Source organism: Bidens hawaiensis, unplaced genomic scaffold (genome assembly GCF_021521415.1).
Source record: "Bidens hawaiensis isolate Kalapana, Puna unplaced genomic scaffold, B.hawaiensis_p1.1 tig00000780_1, whole genome shotgun sequence".
Classification (NCBI taxonomy): Eukaryota; Viridiplantae; Streptophyta; class Magnoliopsida; order Asterales; family Asteraceae; genus Bidens; species Bidens hawaiensis.
Window position 1 is genome coordinate 1,757,658 of NW_027491045.1, and position 22,077 is coordinate 1,779,734.

The window sequence follows — 22,077 nt, forward strand, 5'->3', positions numbered from 1 at the left end:
AAATTGATACACAATTTACCCTTTCCTAACACAATCTCATCTGGCCCGCCATATTCTGATAGGGTGTGTAACAACGAGTGGTTGAAGGTGACATGGCGAGATGTCCAGTATCAAGCATCCATGGTGGTGTTGGTAGAGATGAGCTACCTGACAAGGCGTTGATAATTGGGTTGGTCGGTGAAGCCGAGGAGATGGTTGTGTTATTTTCTTGGAGAAACGTTGCAAATTTCATGTAATGCTAAGTGTTGCGACTTGCAATATTACCATAGTGATAAAAAAATAATAAAATAATTGAGGTGTGGGTAGACTTACGATTGTGATTTTGAAATCTTTTGGGCCTGGGCCTATATTTTGTGGGCCGATTCTAATTGCGAGCCTTTGCGTGTTATATACTTGGCAATGATTGGTTTCGGTAGATTATCTTACAAGGACCTTTCAAAGAGAACGAGTTTGTCTAATAAACTCGAATAGGTAAACGGTGCTTCTCAAATCTTTAATGCAAGATGTGCTTATAATCGTCGCTAGTTGAGTTACAATGTCAACGATTAGCTCTTCGTCATTAATTGGAATATTTGACAATGCGAGTTCATTGGCAATGGTCTTAATCTCATGAAGAAATTCTGCAGCCGTTTTGTACCTTTGAGGTTCTTGGCGAGTTTTGATTTTAAGGGGATGATACGTGATCTTGAAACGCTTGAAAACTGTCTGTAAGATGTTTGAACACCTAACGAGAGGTCGTCTTAGAGGAAGCGATAGGTTGAATGGTGTGGTCTTGCTGTTTTTTAAATTATAAATTTCAGTTCTTGCCGTGAAAAAAAAAGGTTTATTCTATGAATTTCACAAAATATGTTTTTATATGATTAGATTTAGATATATACACACACACGTGCATTAGTGTATGCATATATGTGAATTATGACTATTGATGGCAAATTTTTTATCATGCACCTTTTTTCCCATTATGTGAAGTGTACCATGTCATCATTTCTATGTTGTAACTTTATTGGCATGCCACTATAGTATGTTCATGCTACCATTTTAGGTTTTTATCTTTATATATCTGTAACAAATATGTAAATAAATTTTAAATTCAAATTTAATATAATAGTTAACTTTTTAAAATGGAATGTATTATAAAGCAACATCCTAAACTGATCAGGGGATTAATCAGTTTTAATGTAATGTTTTATTTGAAAAAAAAATAAAAACAAATTAGATGATGAAATAATGAAGTGGGGAAAGGGGCAAGGGATAGGATGGGGGTAGTCTTTTGGGAATAAATAAAGGTGTAAGAAAATAGTGTTGTCCATTTTGCTACATTGTGTCACTGAATGGTCCATATCAATAACCTTTTACTGATGAGAATATGAAATGTTACCACTTTGACATCACATTCACCACCACCACCCCAACCATAGTTCTATCTTTTATCATATATATAGATATAGATGTTGGTTTCTAAAGCGAGTTGCATCCGTTGAGTTATATGTGATTCGTGAAGCTCCGTTGTAATGGTTTGCACACATTATTATAATCACATAGTGCGTCTATATGTTAGACCTAACAAATTCTTCGAAACAATGTGGTAACTAAGGACACGAACTTCTTACATGACGTGAACCTAATATGGAATTTGCCGTTTTGGGTTTACTTTAAATGTTTTGGGTCGTTTTCGGGTCAAACCTATGACTCACTTAGCTTCAATTCGTGTTCGGGTCAGCCCCAAGGATTGGCTGGTTTAATTTTATACTTATTTTATAATTTGTGCTTTTTGATATCTTAAGATGATAGAAGAGACACACCAAGTTTTATAATTTTTAACAATTCTCACAATATCGATACATATATCCTCTTACTAATAAATTAATTATGTGAATACATAAACAACTAAACAATCATTAATGAATGAACATAAATATACGTAAATCGATAGATATAATGATAGAATATAAATAAACACGCATGAACCTACATAAGATTGATAATTATTTTTTATTTTGGATTACTAAAATACCGACATAATATTTTACGAGTCGGGCCGAGTTGACGTGCATAGAAACGTAGTTTTTATAATCATCTACCCATCTCAACCCGAACGTAGTTTTTATAACATTGCGGCTTGTGCTTACATATCAAGACGGAAAAGGACACTTAGCGGGTAAATGAGCCGAGCCAAGCCCAAAGCTCAACCATGCTTGTTTTGACTTACGAGAGATCGAGCTCAGCACGTTTCGAGCTGTTTCCTAAAGTCCGGGATCAGGCTCGACTCATTTGTTATTTACTAATTAATTTATATATTCTTCTAATTAACTTTATATATTTTGAGAAATATCTTAAACGAGCCTAAGCTCAGCTCGAATATGAAGCTCGTGTAGTACCTTGAATGAGCCAAATTCGGTTCAAGCTTGACTCAAGCTCAGCTGTGTAGTGTGAAATTAATGCATGGAAGTCCAAAAAAGGTAAACTCAAATATACATAAGGCTCGACGAGCCTAAACGAGCTTCCATAAAAGGCTCGAGTTTGAGTTTGATAACTAAATAGGCTTTATTTGAAACTTGGGCTTGGCTTGAGCTCGAAAAAGCTCAGTTCGTTTCGAGCTTTATACCGGTCCGCACTCGAGTAGCTTGCAAGCGGCTCGGTTCGTTTTCACCTTAAGGAAGAACTTATAACTCAAGTACTCAACAAAGCAAAAGTTTGTTTTATTTACTTAACATTCCATTGCACAAATAATGAAATCACTTTATCTAGTTTGTCAAGTACGGATGTGAAGAGGTAGGTCCCAGCAGAGCCCAGTTGGACCCGCAAGACTCACCTTGAAGAGAGACGTCTACGCAGAAACCAACTGGATCCGCAGGACCCACCATGCTCAGAGACGTGACGTCCTTACGCGCAGTACGCAAGCTGTTCCCGCAGGAAATGCCTCCCAATGGTGAAGTACTCTGCCTGTTCCCGCAGCTGCGGATACAAGCCATCAGGGAAGGCCACCCGCGCAGCAAGGCTACACGCACAAGGCACTTAGCTCTCAATAATTCAGTTGTCACCTGAAGGAATGAGCAAAGCCGGGAACAATCCCGCACAAAGGCGGGAGGGGGGATACTCCCGCCCAAATAAGCCAGTCCGTACGATACGGGAAGATCTTCTGTACTGTACCTGACGAGGTATGGGCAAAAGATCTGACCAAAGATACGACAGCTTATTGACAACAGTATGGCGAGCAGCATGCTCTTGTACTGTATGTCACTATTAGCCGCTGCCTACTCACCAACTCCTGTCATACCACGTGCATAGCCGGCAGTTGGTGGAAAAGGAATAGTACACAGCAGGCCTGGTCACTGTCAGCCGCTGCCTACCCACCAACTACCAGCAGGGCACGTGCGTAGGCCACAGTTGGTAGAACAGGAATACTATTCAGCCGGCCACACCTTCTTGGAAACCTACCTTCGGCTATAAATACCCCAAATGGTATGATCATCTCATCTTATCATCTTATCATCATATACTATCTCGTATTACATATTATACCTGATATCTGCTCTAGCAATCTCTTAATATACATTTATATTCAAGAGCAATCTAGTCTGATTCTCACGCCGGAGGGTGGTCACAAGGAGGAACCCCCCCCCTTCTCAGTGACGAGCTCACGGTGTCTGTTTTGCAGGTTATCAGAAGAACCATCTTTGCCGGGTCTACCCCCTCGTGGGAAACATCTATCTAACCCCCAGGTTACCCGTAATCTGCCCGGGGTCCGGTTAGTGTTTCTTCATTGGCGCCATCTGTGCATAAAAGCTAGAACTTCATTTCTTTTCAGTTTTTTCAAACTTCTGGAAAGATGGTTAAAGAAATTCCGGTAACCACAACCCCAGCTACTGGGGGGAATACCGGCGACTACACAGTTATTACGAACACTACCCCGGTTACCCAAGCCGGGGCAAGTGCAGTAAATTTTACGAACACTACCCCAGTTACCCAAGCTGGGGCAAGTGCAGTAAATAATCGCTCACTGGGATTCACTGATACCCGGTTAGAGAGAGAACGAACGAGGCTCCCCCGCCAAACACTCGATGAAGTTAAAGCGTGGGCGGAGGCACGTCAAAAAGAATTCCAAGCAGAGTTGGATGAACGCTTACGTTCACTCCAACAGCCTGAGGAATTCGGAGAGTACTGGGACAATGATTCGGAGGAATCCGATACCGAAGCGAACCCTCGCCATAGAGCAAAAGGGAAGCGTAAGGAAACGGACTCCCAACCGAGAAGGCATTTTGAAGAAACCTTCAAACCAAAAAACACAGGTGGAAATCCACGTGACTTCTCGAAAACATTTACACCAACTGCTGCAAAGGCGGGAACGTCCAAATTTGCAAGGGACATTGCGGAAGCAATCGTCCCGAAAAGTGCCAAACAGATGTCCAACATCGGCACTTACGATGGTATATCTGATCCGGACGATCATTTGAACAGGTTCATAGCGGGGGCAACCGTCAGTAGTTGGACGGAACCTACGTGGTGTTACATGTTCCAAATGACGCTTGTTGGGGCTGCTAGAGCGTGGTTCGATCGTCTACCGGTCCACCACATCTACGATTGGGAAGACTTCCAGCAGAAGTTTAGCCAACACTTCAGCCAACAAAGAAAGTATACCGAGGAGCAATGGACAATCCTTAATTGCATTCGAGAAAAAGATGAATCTTTGCCAGACTTCATCACTCGCTTCAACTCAAAGAAGCTAAGTCTGGGTAATATCAGCGAAGATCTTGTTCGCGCTGCCTTCATCCAGGGCGGTCCTAATCGCACAAATCATGAGAGGAAACCGAATCTATTGACAACCGCGCGTCGAACGGTTAACTTATTCAAAATACTTTAGAAAATTTCTAACAAAAGGATGAGGAAAACCTACACGCAGGTTAGATGTAGGTAAAGTTTAGCCATCCTACTAAGTGCAAGTGACGGTCCTACCCGCACAATCACGAAAGAGGAAGCAAAACTTCAACCTATTATCTACCACGTTAAAAGGTTAACTTATTCTAAACACTTGGAAAATTGCTAATTTAAACTAAAGTATGTAAGTCATATAACGTTTATAAAGCAAGGAATCCAGTGAAAATAGCGGTCTTACCCGCACAAAGATTTATATTTCATAATATTCGTTACAAGAATGGCCAGGTAACTACCCGCCTACAAGAATATAAATCTATATAAGCTAAACCTATCCTAGCAGTGGGAAGGGATCTTCAGGATCAGGCTTCAGGGCCACTTCCACTTGGACCAGCACCATCAGTAGAGCGTGGCGGTTCAAGGAAAGCTTTAAGGATAGCTAGCCCATCATCAGCAACAGCAACTTCGTTCACCTTCTCCACCACCGGATGCGGGAAGGCGGCATACTGATTCACTGCTTGGTCGTATACAGCTTCAGTATCCACATCAAATAAAGGGAAGTTGGAAGGCGGGATGCCTTTCTCAACGAACCCTAGACCAAGCAGGAAGCCGGCCTTTTCCCCATCCTCATGAGAAGCGTTGAGGGCTGCGCTCATAGCATCGTCATAAGACGTATCCGCGAAGACCCGATGCACAACCTACAAGAAAAAATATAAGTATCAAAACCTTTTCTATTTACAAAGAAAAGCGTGAAGATATGAAGCTAAACATACCTGAGACAACACTTCTCGAAGAAGCCATTCCTTGGCAACCAGAGCCTCCTGGAGGGCAGCTTGAGCTTCGTTACGGGCGCGTTCGGCTTCACTTTTGTTGAGGTTGGCAAGCAACACTTCTTTAGCCGCAGCCTCTTCGACGCCCTTTAGCTTCCGCTCAGTGTGGTCAAGCACCCCCCTCTGGTCCAAGATCTCTTGGAGCTTTTTGGCGTCTTCCATCGCCAAGGCATCATGAGCCTGCTGGAGAGCCTCTAATTTGGCTTTAAGCTCCTCATTCTCCATGCGTAGAGGCTCAGCAACAGCTTCAGCCTTGGTGGCCCTTTCAGTTGCGTTCCTAGCAGTTTCCTTAGCCAGCCAAAGCTGTTCGTTAACAGCTTGGGCAGCCTTGGAACGGGCCTCGAGACGGGCCTGAACTTCAACTTCAAGGGCCTTGAACGCCTTCTCCTTCTCCGCAGCAGCCGCGGAGAGCCTCCTATTCTCCTCCCGGACAGCCCGCGCCTGAGCTACTTCTTTAATGCGAGCTGCTTTTAACTTGTCGTTTTCACGACAAAGCAGCTCGACGCGCGGCTGCATCCAGGCCAGGAGAACCCGAAGCTCATTGGTTAGCCTACCCTCCTGGTAGCTAGCCATGGCTTCCCCCAACGCACCACTGGGAGCTGCGTGACGAGCCCACTCCACACACTCCACAGGTGTGCGAAGGGTTGTTCCTCGGCGGATGTTCCATCGTGGAACATACACTTCATTGGAATCCGACACTGCAAAAAACATAAAGCAGTTAGGAAAAGATGATAAAAATATGAAAAGGGCCAAAAGAACCCTACGCACCTGTAGGGTCAACAACAGGCCGATAGCCGCCAAACCCATCACCTGAACCCAAGGGAAATCCATCCAAGAGGTCAGGCAGATGGGAAGGAGGCAGAGGTTGGCGATAAGCCCCATGCATACCTGAAGGATCGGCCGTCGTTGCCGATGACGGAGGAGGCATGGTAAAAGCCGCCGTGGTCGCCGCTGCGGAATCCGCAGCAAAAGTAACGGCCGGCTCAGTGAAAGATGCGGTAAAAATGGCACTGAGAGCCGGCGGTGATGTCATCACAGCTGGAACGATCGGCTCAACGGAGTGAGCAACTGAACCAGCGGAAGCAGGCGCAGGCGCAGCCGCCTGGGTCGTCGCCTCAGGTAGGCTGACCAAGCCTACCGTCATGGGCGGAGGGGTACTCCTCTGCGCTCCACCCTGGAATTCGTCAACATCCACGCCTGCACAAAGAAGATAAGTATTAATGATGGAAAGCTATGAAGTTAAAGATAAAGGAAGTTTGTACTTACGGGTTTTCTTGAGCCTAAAAGTGCGGACAGGCGGGGACGAACCCGATGGAGCCGGCCTCTTTGCACCGCTCACCGTCGTCATCCGGGGCTCTCCGGAGGTGACAGTCGCAGCCTCCGGAGCAGTGGTCCTATCACCACCCGGGTTCCCCGCCACCTCCTCGCTCTTGGCCTCTGAGTCAGACCGAGGCACCGGATCGGCAGTGGAGGCCACCTTCTCCTTCCCCTTCCCGCCGGCAGCCTTCTTCTTCCGCACCAACGGAGGACCATCTGCGGATTCCTCATCAGAACATAAGATTAGAGGAATTCCAGCAGAGGTTTCAACATTGAGGGGTCGAGGGTTGAATAACGCCTTACCTGGCCGCCTGGCGCTCAGGATCTCGTGGCCTAGCGGGTAGACCTCCACGAACCGATCCGCCGTTTGTTCTAGGATGGGCAACTCGTTCTCGTCTGGAGCGCGAGTACCCATCCGAGCGGGACTGTCAGCCTCCCGCGGATACTGTAACACCCCGACCGATGGCGGATTATACATCGGGGCGCCACGTATTGTTTCATTACTCGTGACACTATTTGGGTGTCAATATTTAATAAATACATTTTCATTGCGCATGCGCGGGAACACAAATCGTAAAGTAACATAAATCATATCATAACTCAAAATATTCAAATAACATAATATGTCTTGTTACATTTTAATCTAGGTCCAAAGAAAAAGAAAACATCCTACGTGTCCTTGAGATTCCCAAAAGCAGCTACAGCAAACCTGAACATGTGTTAAAATAAAACGTCAACACTTGCGTGTCGGTGAGAAATCAAGTTTAATAGATATAAATAGATAATAACAAACACTGCGCGCAACATGTGCTTAACTGGGGTTTAACATAGGGTGTAATCAGATTGTGATCAAGCCTAAATAGATCATAGCTCATAGTTCAATCCGTGCTCCCAATCGAGCACAAAAACAAATAATTATAAGTGCATGTGTAAACAAAACAAGAAAACCGTAAACGATAGGTCTCCCGTGTTCATCTAATGGATCCATGAAAACTTCGGAATAGGCCGAACAAAGCGGTTAATGATTCACACATACAAATAAACAGCCAAGTAAACGTCCATAACACATGGGGTTTTGCACACATAAATTTCATAAACAAGTTTAATACTCAAGTTGTACGAACACATGAACATCCCAAACGTTAAAAATAAAAGGGGATTAAGTACGAGATTACTCACTTGTAAACGGTGCGTTGAAAGATAATGCAAGAATCCAATTTTTAAACAAGCACAAGTTAACCTATAAATAAGAGGTTATCGGTTTAACGATTGGTTTTTATGTCTTGAATATATGCAGTAAGTATCGATTTTTGTTAGTTAAACAAATTAAAACAAAATATATATATTTATATTTACCGAGATTCTGGGCAGAACAGAAGGGAAGACGGAGGCAAAGAGAGGGGTGGCGTTGCTGAGAAACTACGGCAGAGAGCAAAGGGAGAGAGATTTGGGGAGTGTTTAAGTGTAGTGTGTGTAGTGTTAATAAACAAGAAATTAGCTTAATTTATAGGAAAACCCAAGGGAACACAATCCCTTGAAAAGGGGAAAAGATCTTACCAAATCAAGCAAAAGATATTAAAAAGCACAAGAAAACAAAAGCAAAAGATATCAAAAGATATGCCGGCAGCTGCAGGGGATGGGGAAAAGCTGACAGGTTACAGATCAAAGCATGGGAGGTGTCAGATAAAGCACTGTTCAAGACATGCAAAAGAAGATTTCAAAAGATTATGTCAGTCACTTTTTCTGTCAGCCAATAGGATTTGTGCGCATGCTGCGCCAAAAGTGGCTTTTCGGACAGGTGTCGGAACTGACCTACAGTGCTCATACAAAAGATAAGATATTTCAAAAGCATACAGGCTGACTAAAACTGAAGAAAGACTTAAGGTCTAGCGCGAGAAGACTCGAGCGCGCGCGAGGGCGAAGGCAGACAGAGAACAATCCTTAGCGCGCCGCGTGAAGAACTACAATCCTTAGCGCGTCGCGGGAAGAACTACAATTCTTAGCGCGCCGCGGGAAGAACTACCATTCTTAGCGCGCCGCGGGAAGAACTACCCTTCTTAGCGCGCTGCGGGAACAGTTTGCCTCGCGTATCGCAGGAACAGTTGGTTTTCGCGCAGGCTTCCTTGTAAGGAGTCTAGCGCGTGGAGCTGCGCAGACATCCTTAGGCGGGAAGAACCAAAGGACAAGCAAAGAGTTAAGAGAAGAAGGGGTTCCAGGCTTAAGGGTTAAGCAGAGAGGCGGGACGGCGACAAGAGAGAAAAAGGGAGGCGGGACGGCGGAGAGAAGGAATTATTATTATTAGTAAGTAATATATAAATATATATATATATATATATATATATATATATATGATTTATTTAATGTTAAATTTTACAAAGATTAATAATCAAATTTTAAATCATAAAAAGAATCGGATTCGAAAACGAGTACCTGGGTCGGGTCGGATTGGGCAGTTGTCACAGTCTCCCCTACTTTAAGAAATTTCGTCCCGAAATTTATCTCGAAGTAGGATGCGCAGAGAAAAGGTGCGGGTACTTGATCTTCATCTGATCTTCCCTTTCCCAAGTGAACTCGGCTCCGCGCTTGGACTGCCAACGAACTTTGACAATAGGGATGCGACTGCGCTTGGTTTGCTTTACCTCGCGATCCATAATCTCAACAGGCTTCTCAACGAAATGCATAGACTCATCAACTTGAACTTCATCAAGTGGTATGTGGAGGTTCTCGTCAGCTAAACATTTCTTGAGATTGGATACATGGAAAGTTGGATGCACATTGCTGAGCGCGGGCGGCAGGTCCAGTTTGTAGGCAACTTTTCCCACCATCGCAAGAATCTTGAATGGACCAACATAACGAGGTGCAAGCTTACCTTTCTTCCCAAAGCGGACAACACCCTTCCAGGGCGACACTTTGAGGAGAACAAGATCACCAACTAGAAATTCGAGAGGCTTCCGCCTGCGATCTGCGTAACTCTTCTGTCGGCTTCTGGCAGTCAGCAGATGATCACGGACCTTGGCGATTTTATCGGTTGTCTCTTGAACTAGTTCGGGTCCTGTGATTTGAACTTCACCCACTTCGTTCCAACAAATCGGTGAGCGGCACTTTCGACCGTAAAGTGCTTCAAATGGGGCCATACCGATGCTGGAATGATAGCTGTTATTATAAGAGAACTCGATCAGAGGTAGGTGTGAATCCCAATTACCTCCAAAATCAAGAACACAAGATCGAAGCATATCCTCAAGGGTTTGGATGGTTCGCTCAGACTGTCCGTCAGTCTGAGGATGATATGCAGTACTTATGTCCAAACGAGTTCCTAACGCAGATTGGAGAGATTTCCAAAAGCGAGATATAAAACGGCCATCGCGATCGGATATGATGCTCAAGGGAGTACCATGACGGCAGACAATTTCTTTGACATAAAGATGCGCAAGTTGTTCAACACGGTAGGTTTCACGAATGGGCAGAAAGTGGGCAGACTTGGTCAATCGATCCACTATTACCCAAATGCTATCATGTTTGCTTGCGGTCGAGGGTAACTTGGTGATAAAGTCCATTGCTATACTTTCCCATTTCCACGTAGGAATTTCTGGTTGTTCGAGCAAACCAGATGGGCGTTGATGTTCAGCTTTCACCTTAGAACAAGTTAGGCATTTAGCTACGAACACAGCAATGTCCTTTTTCATACCGGGCCACCAATAAGAAAGGCGCAAATCTTTGTACATTTTGTCAGCGCCGGGATGAATGGAATATCGAGTTTTGTGTGCTTCACTCAGTATGACAGAGCGAAGATTCTCATCATTGGGGATCCAGATGCGATTGAGATAACAGAGAATTCCATTCAGGTTAGGGACTAGATGCGCTTCTGCACCACACGCTAACTCGGCGCGTAGGTTGCCTTTGCTGATCGATGCGCGCTGCGCGTCGCGAATGCGCGATTCAAGATCGCTTTGGATCGGCGCGAAGTGAAGCTGCGTGCGCGGCAAAATACAGTTGAGTTGACTGGGTTTTCGGCTGAGCGCATCGGCTACCACATTAGCCTTTCCAGGGTGATATCGGATCTCACAATCGTAATCGCTGATGAGTTCGTTCCATCGGCGTTGTCTCATGTTAAGTTCCTTTTGATCAAAAATGTGCTGAAGGCTTTTATGGTCGGTGTAAATGATGCACTTAGTACCATAGAGGTAGTGTCTCCAGATTTTTAAGGCAAATACAACTGCACCAAGTTCGAGGTCGTGAGTCGTATAATTCTTTTCATGAATTTTGAGTTGCCTTGACGCGTAAGCGATAACCTTGCCTCGTTGCATAAGTACACAACCGAGACCTTGGTTGGAGGCATCACAATAAACGACAAAGTCGTCAGTACCCTCAGGTAACGCTAGAACAGGAGCTTCGCACAACAATTGCTTAAGCGTTTGAAAGGCTTCTTCTTGCTTCGAGCCCCAGATATACGGTTTGCCTTTGTGCGTTAATGCTGTTAAAGGCAAGGCGATTTTTGAGAAGTTCGAAATGAATCGCCGGTAGTAACCAGCTAAGCCCAAAAAGGAACGGATTTCGGTAGGAGTGGTCGGTGCAATCCAGTTCTTGATTGCTTCAATTTTGGATGGGTCGACATGAATACCCATCTTGTTTACAACATGACCAAGAAACTGTACTTCGTCAGACCAAAACTCACACTTGGAGAGTTTGGCATAGAGTTGTTCGGTTCGAAGCTTTTGCAACACCAACAGAAGATGTTGTTCATGCTCGGCCTTGGTTTTGGAATATACCAGAACGTCATCGATAAACACGATCACGAATTGGTCCAAGAAAGGCCTACACACCAGGTTCATTAGATCCATGAAGACAGCGGGTGCGTTGGTTAAACCGAAGGGTATGACCAAGAATTCAAAATGACCGTAGCGGGTTCGAAAGGCAGTTTTGGGAATATCTTCTTCACGGATACGCAACTGGTGATAGCCAGAACGGAGATCGATTTTGGAAAAACAAGAGGCACCTTGGAGTTGGTCAAAGAGGTCGTCAATACGCGGTAAGGGGTACCGGTTCTTAATGGTGAGCTTATTCAGCTCGCGGTAATCGATACACATGCGAAACGAACCGTCTTTCTTTTTAACGAACAAAACCGGAGCACCCCACGGCGAAGAGCTAGGGCGAATGAATCCTTTATCGGTCAACTCTTGAAGTTGACTTGCTAATTCTTGCATTTCAGCGGGTGCAAGTCGATAAGGAGATTTGGCTACGGGGGATGCACCAGGAACAAGATCAACACGAAACTCGACCTCCCGAGCGGGAGGTAAACCAGAAAGATCATCGGGGAAGACTTCAGGAAAGTCACGCACGATGGGAATTTCATAAAGTTTCTTCTTTCCTTCATCAGGTTTGACCACATGAGCTAAGAACGCGACACATTTCTTTCGTAAAAGTCTTCGGGCTTCAGTGCATGACATAAGTTTAAGACCGTTAGATGGTTTCTCGCCGTAGATATGAAGATCTTGACCATTTTCCCGAGGAATGCGAATCAACTTCTTGGCGCAGATTACTTCGGCGCGATTTTGCGAGAGCCAGTCCATACCAATAATAACATCAAAACTTCCAAGAGGCATGGGAATGAGGTCGATTAGAAAATCGTGTTCATTAAGGTTAAGCGCGCAATCTTTGATCACGGAGTTTATTAAAATAGTTTCACCATTAGCCAATTCAACTGAAAAGTTTTCGTTTAAGTTAACTCGCGGTCGCGCAAGTTTTTGTTCAAATGCGCGAGAAATAAAACTTCTATCGGCGCCAGTATCAAAAAGTATAGATGCATATTGTCCGTTAAGTAAAAATGTACCATTAACCACGTCATTATTCGCTTGCGCTTGGTGCGCGGTTTGAGGGTTCTGGCTTGGTTTCTGTTGGTTCTGGGACAGTCTTGGTGAGTTTGGTTTTCTCGGCTCCCCGCAGGAACAGGGTTCCTGCCCTGACATGGTTGTCGCTGAGCACAGCGGCCAACTCGATGGCGTCAGAGAGGGTTGCTGGGTTCCTGGCCCATACAGAATCTTGGATTTCCATGGGGAGACCCCCAAGAAACTTCTCGATGGCTCGGCGGGAAGGGGTAACTAGGTGCGGGACAAGCAAACTTAGTTCGTGAAAGCGCGTAGCGTACTCGCGCGCTTCGCCACTGTACTGCTTCAAGTTCCAAAATTCCTCCTCAAGGCGCTTTATTTCGTTGGGAGGGCAGAATTCTCGAGTCAAAAGATCCTTGAATTCCTCCCAGAGCATGCTAGAAGCAGCCTCTGCGCCACGCGCGTGAGCTACTCCGTTCCACCATGTAAGCGCCCTTGATTCTAGGACACTTGAGGCGTATAAGGTTCGTCGGTCTGGAGGGCATTGGGTATGGAGGAAGGTGTTCTCAATTTTCTCGAGCCATTGGAGCATTACGGTGGCTCCTTCAAGCCCTGTGAATTTCGGAGGGTTACCCGCATTAAAGGATTTAATATTGTATCCGGAGGGGTTGGTATTATTTTGGTTTAAGGCTTGGGCTATTGCGGTGGCCATTTCCTGGGAATGTCGCTGCATACGTCTGCGCGAGGCTTCTCTCCTCTGATGACGGCGAGCTGATAGCGGAGGCATTCTATAAAAGTTTTAGTTTTTGTTAATATCTTGGTATAGGAAATCGTTTTAGCGCAAAGTATATCATTATAAAGCTGTTTCGCGGGGTTAAATGCTATCAAACTTTGAAGTAAAATATAAATTTAAATGCAAACTTAATACAGGTAATGAATTCGAATTGAAAATCGACAATTCATGCATCACCATGACTTTCCGAATTCTCAATTTAAAATATCGAGTAAATGAATATTGGAGATTGACAATTCATGTATCACCATGACTTTTCAAATCTTCAATTTAAAACATAAAGTTAATGGGGATTGAAAATCAACTATTCATGTATCACCATGACTTTTCGGATTTTCAGTGCTAAATCCCAACAACAAACGAATATGTAAGTAAAGAAATAAATTGAAATTTAACAATAAAAATCGAAAGATCGTGAATAAAACATGAAATTATGTGCTGCGTATGCGCAAGCATATTTTATAAATATCGAGTAATTAACAATAAGCGCGCAAACATGAGATATTTCTCAGGCGCGAGAAGGGACTCTTAGGTATTCTAGGTCGTTACGTCTAACCACCTATCCTAAAGTCACGGAGCTCTGATACCAATCTGTAACACCCCGACCGATGGCGGATTATACATCGGGGCGCCACGTATTGTTTCATTACTCGTGACACTATTTGGGTGTCAATATTTAATAAATACATTTTCATTGTGCATGCGCGGGAACACAAATCGTAAAGTAACATAAATCATATCATAACTCAAAATATTCAAATAACATAATTTGTCTTGTTACATTTTAATCTAGGTCCAAAGAAAAAGAAAACATCCTACGTGTCCTTGAGATTCCCAAAAGCAGCTACAGCAAACCTGAACATGTGTTAAAATAAAACGTCAACACTTGCGTGTCGGTGAGAAATCAAGTTTAATAGATATAAATAGATAATAACAAACACTGCGCGCAACATGTGCTTAACTGGGGTTTAACATAGGGTGTAATCAGATTGTGATCAAGCCTAAATAGATCATAGCTCATAGTTCAATCTGTGCTCCCAATCGAGCACAAAAACAAATAATCATAACTGCATGTGTAAACAAAACAAGAAAACCGTAAACGATAGGTCTCCCGTGTTCATCTAATGGATCCATGAAAACTTCGGAATAGGCCGAACAAAGCGGTTAATGATTCACACATACAAATAAACAGCCAAGTAAACGTCCATAACACATGGGGTTTTGCGCACATAAATTTCATAAACAAGTTTAAGACTCAAGTTGTACGAACACATGAACATCCCAAAACGTTAAAAATAAAAGGGGATTAAGTACGAGATTACTCACTTGTAAACGGTGCGTTGAAAGATAATGCAAGAATCCAATTTTTAAACAAGCACAAGTTAACCTATAAATAAGAGGTTATCGGTTTAACGATTGGTTTTTATGTCTTGAATATATGCAGTAAGTATCGATTTTTGTTAGTTAAACAAATTAAAACAAAATATATATATTTATATTTACCGAGATTCTGGGCAGAACAGAAGGGAAGACGGAGGCAAAGAGAGGGGTGGCGTTGCTGAGGAACTACGGCAGAGAGCAAAGGGAGAGAGATTTGGGGAGTGTTTAAGTGTAGTGTGTGTAGTGTTAATAAACAAGAAATTAGCTTAATTTATAGGAAAACCCAAGGGAACACAATCCCTTGAAAAGGGGAAAAGATCTTATCAAATCAAGCAAAAGATATTAAAAAGCACAAGAAAACAAAAGCAAAAGATATCAAAAGATATGCCGGCAGCTGCAGGGGATGGGGAAAAGCTGACAGGTTACAGATCAAAGCATGGGAGGTGTCAGATAAAGCACTGTTCAAGACATGCAAAAGAAGATTTCAAAAGATTATGTCAGTCACTTTTTCTGTCAGCCAATAGGATTGGTGCGCATGCTGCGCCAAAAGTGGCTTTTCGGACAGGTGTCGGAACTGACCTACAGTGCTCATACAAAAGATAAGATATTTCAAAAGCATACAGGCTGACTAAAACTGAAGAAAGACTTAAGGTCTAGCGCGAGAAGACTCGAGCGCGCGCGAGGGCGAAGGCAGACAGAGAACAATCCTTAGCGCGCCGCGTGAAGAACTACAATCCTTAGCGCGTCGCGGGAAGAACTACAATTCTTAGCGCGCCGCGGGAAGAACTACCATTCTTAGCGCGCCGCGGGAAGAACTACCCTTCTTAGCGCGCTGCGGGAACAGTTCGCCTCGCGTATCGCAGGAACAGTTGGTCTTCGCGCAGGCTTCCTTGTAAGGAGTCTGGCGCGTGGAGCTGCGCAGACATCCTTAGGCGGGAAGAACCAAAGGACAAGCAAAGAGTTAAGAGAAGAAGGGGTTCCAGGCTTAAGGGTTAAGCAGAGGGGCGGGACGGCGACAAGAGAGAAAAAGGGAGGCGGGACGGCGGAGAGAAGGAATTATTATTATTAGTAAGTAATATAAAAATATATATATATATATGATTTATTTAATGTTAAATTTACAAAGATTAATAATCAAATTTTAAATCATAAAAAGAATCGGATTCGAAAACGGGTACCTGGGTCGGGTCGGATTGGGCAGTTGTCACAGATACAGGAGCGACTGCAAGTCGTTCCCCTCTGAAATAAACAGGAAAGAAGTTAGAAGAGATTCTAAATCAACAAAAAGAAACAGAGCATACCGTATGGAACAGAGTTCAAACCGTATTCGAGGACGATCGGGATCTTTCGCGCATCCGCATCCTTCCACACCCGGCTCATCCCGAGCATCACCATCCCGGACTCCGCAAACCGGTAAACCGGAGATTGGACTCGGGATATCTTCGAGAACCATTCCGCCTCCTGGTAGTTGGAGGCGTGAAGGCTGGGAAGTGCTTGCCCATTCTTGAACTTCATGGCAAGGGGGATGGCGCGAGCGGAGATGAAAAAGAACTCCCGCTTCCATGAGCGAAGACTGCGCTCGGTTGCGCTAATCTTCAAACCCTTGATCCGGGTTATCAGAGTATACCACCCCTGGATGCACCTCCAAGAGTAGAAGGTCATCAGGCGGTCAACAAAGGGCTCAATGCCCAGAATCCGGCACACCCACTCGAAGTGGCGAATCTTCGCGATCGCCATCGGGTGCACCTCGGTCAGGTGCACACCGTGCCTCTCCAGGACACGGTACACAAACTTTGTCAAATGGAACGTAAGATTCCCATAGACAAAGAATGCAGCATATACCCCGATCTTGCCTCTGGGGCATCATACACCGTCTGATGGGGTTCAGGAAACTCAGGCTCGAGAGACTCGAGCATGAACTTCCTGACGATGTACTGATATAGATCGACAGGCAGAGCACACTGGCACTCGCCAGCAGTACTCTTGTCATCGGCGTACACCCCAGCCTCCTGGGCTGTAGATTCGATATCGCGAGAAGACATCTTGCAGATGAAAGAAGAAAACGATTTCAAGAGAATGCTCGACTGAAAAGGTGAGTATTCGCCGGAAATCGTTTTGAAGATGAAGAGAAAAGTGAAAGTGTGGATTACAAAGAACCCTCTCCCCCTTTATATACTAATCGCAATTAATGCGATGAATTTAATGCGGAAGAGAGAGAAAGCGAAGGTGCAATGAAACTATGACACGTGGCAAAAAGCAAGCTGGCAACAGCTGCTGAAAGGACGCGTATCATTAATTTCGCGACCACGCGCCCGAAAAATCGCGCGCCACGCGCCTGAAAAAGCGTCTGGAATGACCATGTACTGTCACGTCACCATAACTTCCTGCACATCCTGACACAGTCAGAAGAAACCGTCGCACGACGTTTCAGAGGTTTGGACTTTTCTTATCCTTTCACCAACTCTTCGAATTTCAAAATTTCAAAAAGATTCAAAAGTAAGCGGGAAAATACCCCTTACCTTGGCAACCAAGTAACCATAAGACGGGTGCGGGTACAGTGTTAAGGCAAAACCCTTCACATACTTAGCACCTGCAGGGAATTGAAGCCAAGAATACCTCGGCAACCAAGTAACTATAAGACGGGTGCGGGTACAGTGTCAAGGCAAAACCCTTCACATACCTAGCACCCGCAGGGAATTGACGCCAGGAATACCTTGGCAACCAAGTAACCATAAGACGGGTGCGGGTACAGTGTTAAGGCAAAACCCTTCACATACCTAGCACCCGCAGGGAATTGACGCCAGGAATACCTTGGAAGTAAAGTAACCGTAAGACGAGCGCGGGTACAGTGTCTAAGGCAAAACCCTTCACATACCTAGCGCTCCGCAGAGAATTGAAACCAAGAAGGATCTTCTGGGCAATGCTTGCGGAAACAGAAATAACATCCCCGCATAGCGGGAACGTCGAGAACTACATTGTTTGAAGCTCCAGGATAGAATTGGTGGTTTTAACATAATTGATCACTATGTTCAAAACTACCAAAACCTCATGGAGAATCCACACAAGTGGGACTCAACGCTCCTGACTTGCGAGGAGGTTAAAGACCTACCCGCATCATACCCAAAGATCAAGCAGGAAAGTCGGGAATTTCTGCAAGTGACATAAGGACTTCCGCGGGAAGAATCCCCATGGAAAACCTTAAAACTAAACCCTTTTCAAAACCCTTTGCTTAAGTCCAAAAGTTCACCTCACTTTATTAACTATTCATGAGAAGAACATTGGACTGGGGGGACTTGAAGAGGTAGGTCCCAGCAGAGCCCAGTTGGACCCGCAAGACTCACCTTGAAGAGAGACGTCTGAGCAGAAACCAACTGGATCCGCAGGACCCACCAGGCTCAGAGACGTGACGTCCTTACGCGCAGTACGCAAGCTGTTCCCGCAGAAAATGCCTCCCAATGGTGAAGTACTCTGCCTGTTCCCGCAGCTGCGGATACAAGCCATCAGGGAAGGCCACCCGCGCAGCAAGGCTACACGCACAAGGCACTTAGCTCTCAATAATTCAGTTGTCACCTGAAGGAATGAGCAAAGCCGGGAACAATCCCGCACAAAGGCGGGAGGGGGAATACTCCCGCCCAAATAAGCCAGTCCGTACGATACGGGAAGATCTTCTGTATTGTACCTGACGAGGTATGGGCAAAAGATCTGACCAAAGATACGACAGCTTATTGACAACAGTATGGCGAGCAGCATGCTCTTGTACTGTATGTCACTATTAGCCGCTGCCTACTCACCAACTCCTGTCATACCACGTGCATAGCCGGCAGTTGGTGGAAAAGGAATAGTACACAGCAGGCCTGGTCACTGTCAGCCGCTGCCTACCCACCAACTACCAGCAGGGCACGTGCGTAGGCCACAGTTGGTAGAACAGGAATACTATTCAGCCGGCCACACCTTCTTGGAAACCTACCTTCGGCTATAAATACCCCAAATGGTATGATCATCTCATCTTATCATCTTATCATCATATACTATCTCGTATTACATATTATACCTGATATCTGCTCTAGCAATCTCTTAATATACATTTATATTCAAGAGCAATCTAGTCTGATTCTCACGCCGGAGGGTGGTCACAAGGAGGAACCCCCCCTTCTCAGTGACGAGCTCACGGTGTCTGTTTTGCAGGTTATCAGAAGAACCATCTTTGCCGGGTCTACCCCCTCGTGGGAAACATCTATCTAACCCCCAGGTTACCCGTAATCTGCCCGGGGTCCGGTTAGTGTTTCTTCAGGATGCATTTGTTTTATTATGTGGATGACACTGCAAAAAATTAATTCTATTATTTATTAATAATCACGTTAAATGACTATGATTACATATACAAACTATATTATTTTATCGCATCACAATAACTATAAACAATGAAGATTTCATGATTAAAAGTTATATGACATCGTCAAATCTTCATCATCCATAGCTTGCTTTATTTTTTTCTTTAACGATAACCACTACTAGAAAAAAGGGCTTCTATGACATGTGCACAATGACACGCGTCGAATTTATGACGCACAATTATGCGAGTCATTAAAAAATGTCATAATTTTTGTAAAATAGAAGATTTATGACACTCGTTTTTGTTTGTCATTAAACAATGTCATAAATTACAAAAAAAAAAAAGTTTACGTGTTGATATGGTCCAAATTATATATATCTTTATATAAATTTTCCCTCGTTTTAATTACTTTTGAGTTAGTTTTTGTTAAGATACTAGTTATAAGTGACTTAAATGTAATTCTAATGGTTTCATGAGACAACGAACTAAAAACAAGGCCTTTTACATAACTAACTATATATTATTATTATTATTATTATTATTATTATTATTTTTGTAACGTAAACTGAATAACCTAGCAAAATTATATGATTTAAGTTTTAATGCTAGACGAAAGGAATTAATTAAATTTAGGTCTATATATGACAAATACATTACTGTTACGATTTCTTTCTTTGCTAGGGACATCAAAAGGAATTAATGGGCTTAAGGCTAGAGATTAAAAGAATTAAATAAAAGTCACCAACAAGATTGATAACTTGTGGAGTTATGGGCCTCGTTTGAAAAAGAATGGACATGGACATTAACCAACTAATTATAGATGGGCTTTCATAACAACTGAGTTGGGGGCGTGACGTTTTTAAGTATTGACGTGAGATATAAAAAGAGGCAGATTGGTGCAGAACCCTATGGAGGGGGGGGGGGGGGGCACGTGAGGTTAGACGCAAGTTAGTGGGGAGCCACCCCTGTTTCGAGTAGAGGAGATCAAAGAAATCAAGAAATAGAAAGCAAGCAATAAGGTCAATTATTATTATTATTCTTTTACGATGAACCATATTAATTGTTTTATCCTTGTTTCATCAATAATTATGAGTAGCTAAACTGTTATACTGTCTGGGTTTGGATGAATACTTTTTAGACTCGTTTTATTTTCAGTTTTGGATTATATATTAATTGGTTCATGCTTTGGTAAAGTTTTTATTTTATTTGGTTGTGATGCACATGCGTATTTGGTATTAATTTATGATCAATTTATTGTTCCATATGTGTCTTTGTGAATGTCTTTCATGTATAGATGCATATTAGGTTACTTACTATGTGTTTGTAACTAGTTTATGGTATATAGTTAACGTATTCCATAGGAGCGGTAATTGAGAGTTTAGAGATTCCTTATATTCTGCCACTTGAGAGACCGGGAGGTAATTAAGTGTCGTATGTTCTGGTCTTTTGCGGGTTTGGGTAGTGATTGCACGGGAGTGAGTTACCCTAGATTCCTTTAGATTCTTACAGATCCGAATTATAACCGAATTCAATAAAATACCCCTTTACGCCTTAGGGTGTATTGTGATTAGAGAGACCGGGAGGTGATTTAATTTTTGGGTACCTTAGCATAGTTAGGTAAGGTGAGACCGGGAGGAGATCCGAACCATTAACCGTTGAGATTTACATGATATTTAGGGTTCTTAGGTATTGTTGGTGAGACCGGGAGGTGATCTAACGTACTTTAGTTATTCCTTAAGTTTCATATTTTTAGAATACGGTACCAATCATAAATCCAATTCTTAAAGTTTACGAGTTGACTAGTAAGATTCCTTACCTAGGTAGTTGTTCTCCCTTTTTGAGTTTTACCCCTATTTGTTCGTGTCAGTTTTAGTTTAAGTATTATTTAATTTATAGTTAATAATTAAAAAAACACAAAAATCAATTAAATCTATTTATTTAAGTTATTAGTCAGAGTCTAGTTTAGGTGTCGCTAGTGTCCTGTGGGTTCGATATCCGGACTTCATTAGGCTTTACTACAGTCGATAAGTACACTTGTCTGTCTAGTGGCCTAGCATTAGAAGAGTCTAGATTTATAAATTTAAAACTAGAGTGTATAAGTTAGATTAATATTTTTATAGACCGCGTTTTGCATATCACGTGTCATGTAAACAAGACCAATTTTGACCTATATTATAATATCATACCAAATAAAAATACATCTGCTAAACTTACCAGCCACCATACATTCTCTCAAATTACCACCACCAGTCACCCACGAACATCACCAGGAACGCCGGCCATCACCATGAAAGCCATCACCACCACGACCTTTTGCCAGCACCACCAGTCAAGAACGCATCACCACCAAGTCATTCCGTCACCAGCACCAGACGCCTGATCGGTTTTGGGCTCAAATTGGACCAAAAACAGAAAAATATGATTTTTTATTTTTTGAAAACCGTTTGGTTTTGGTTTTTATGGTTTTTATTTTTAACAATGGGTTCAGTTCGGTTTTGGTTTTGTTATTTAGGCTCGAATTTTATGGGACAAAAAAGAAGTTGGCCCAAAATAATGAATTTGGGCCTAATGTTTTTTGATTAATAATGAATTTATTATTACATATTTGGGTCTAAAATTTGTTGGCCACACCATTTGTTAACTTTTTATAAATTGCTTAACATTCAAAAAAATAATTTATAATACATAAACAAAGTCGGTTTCTACGGAATCAGTTCGGTTATATAAGTT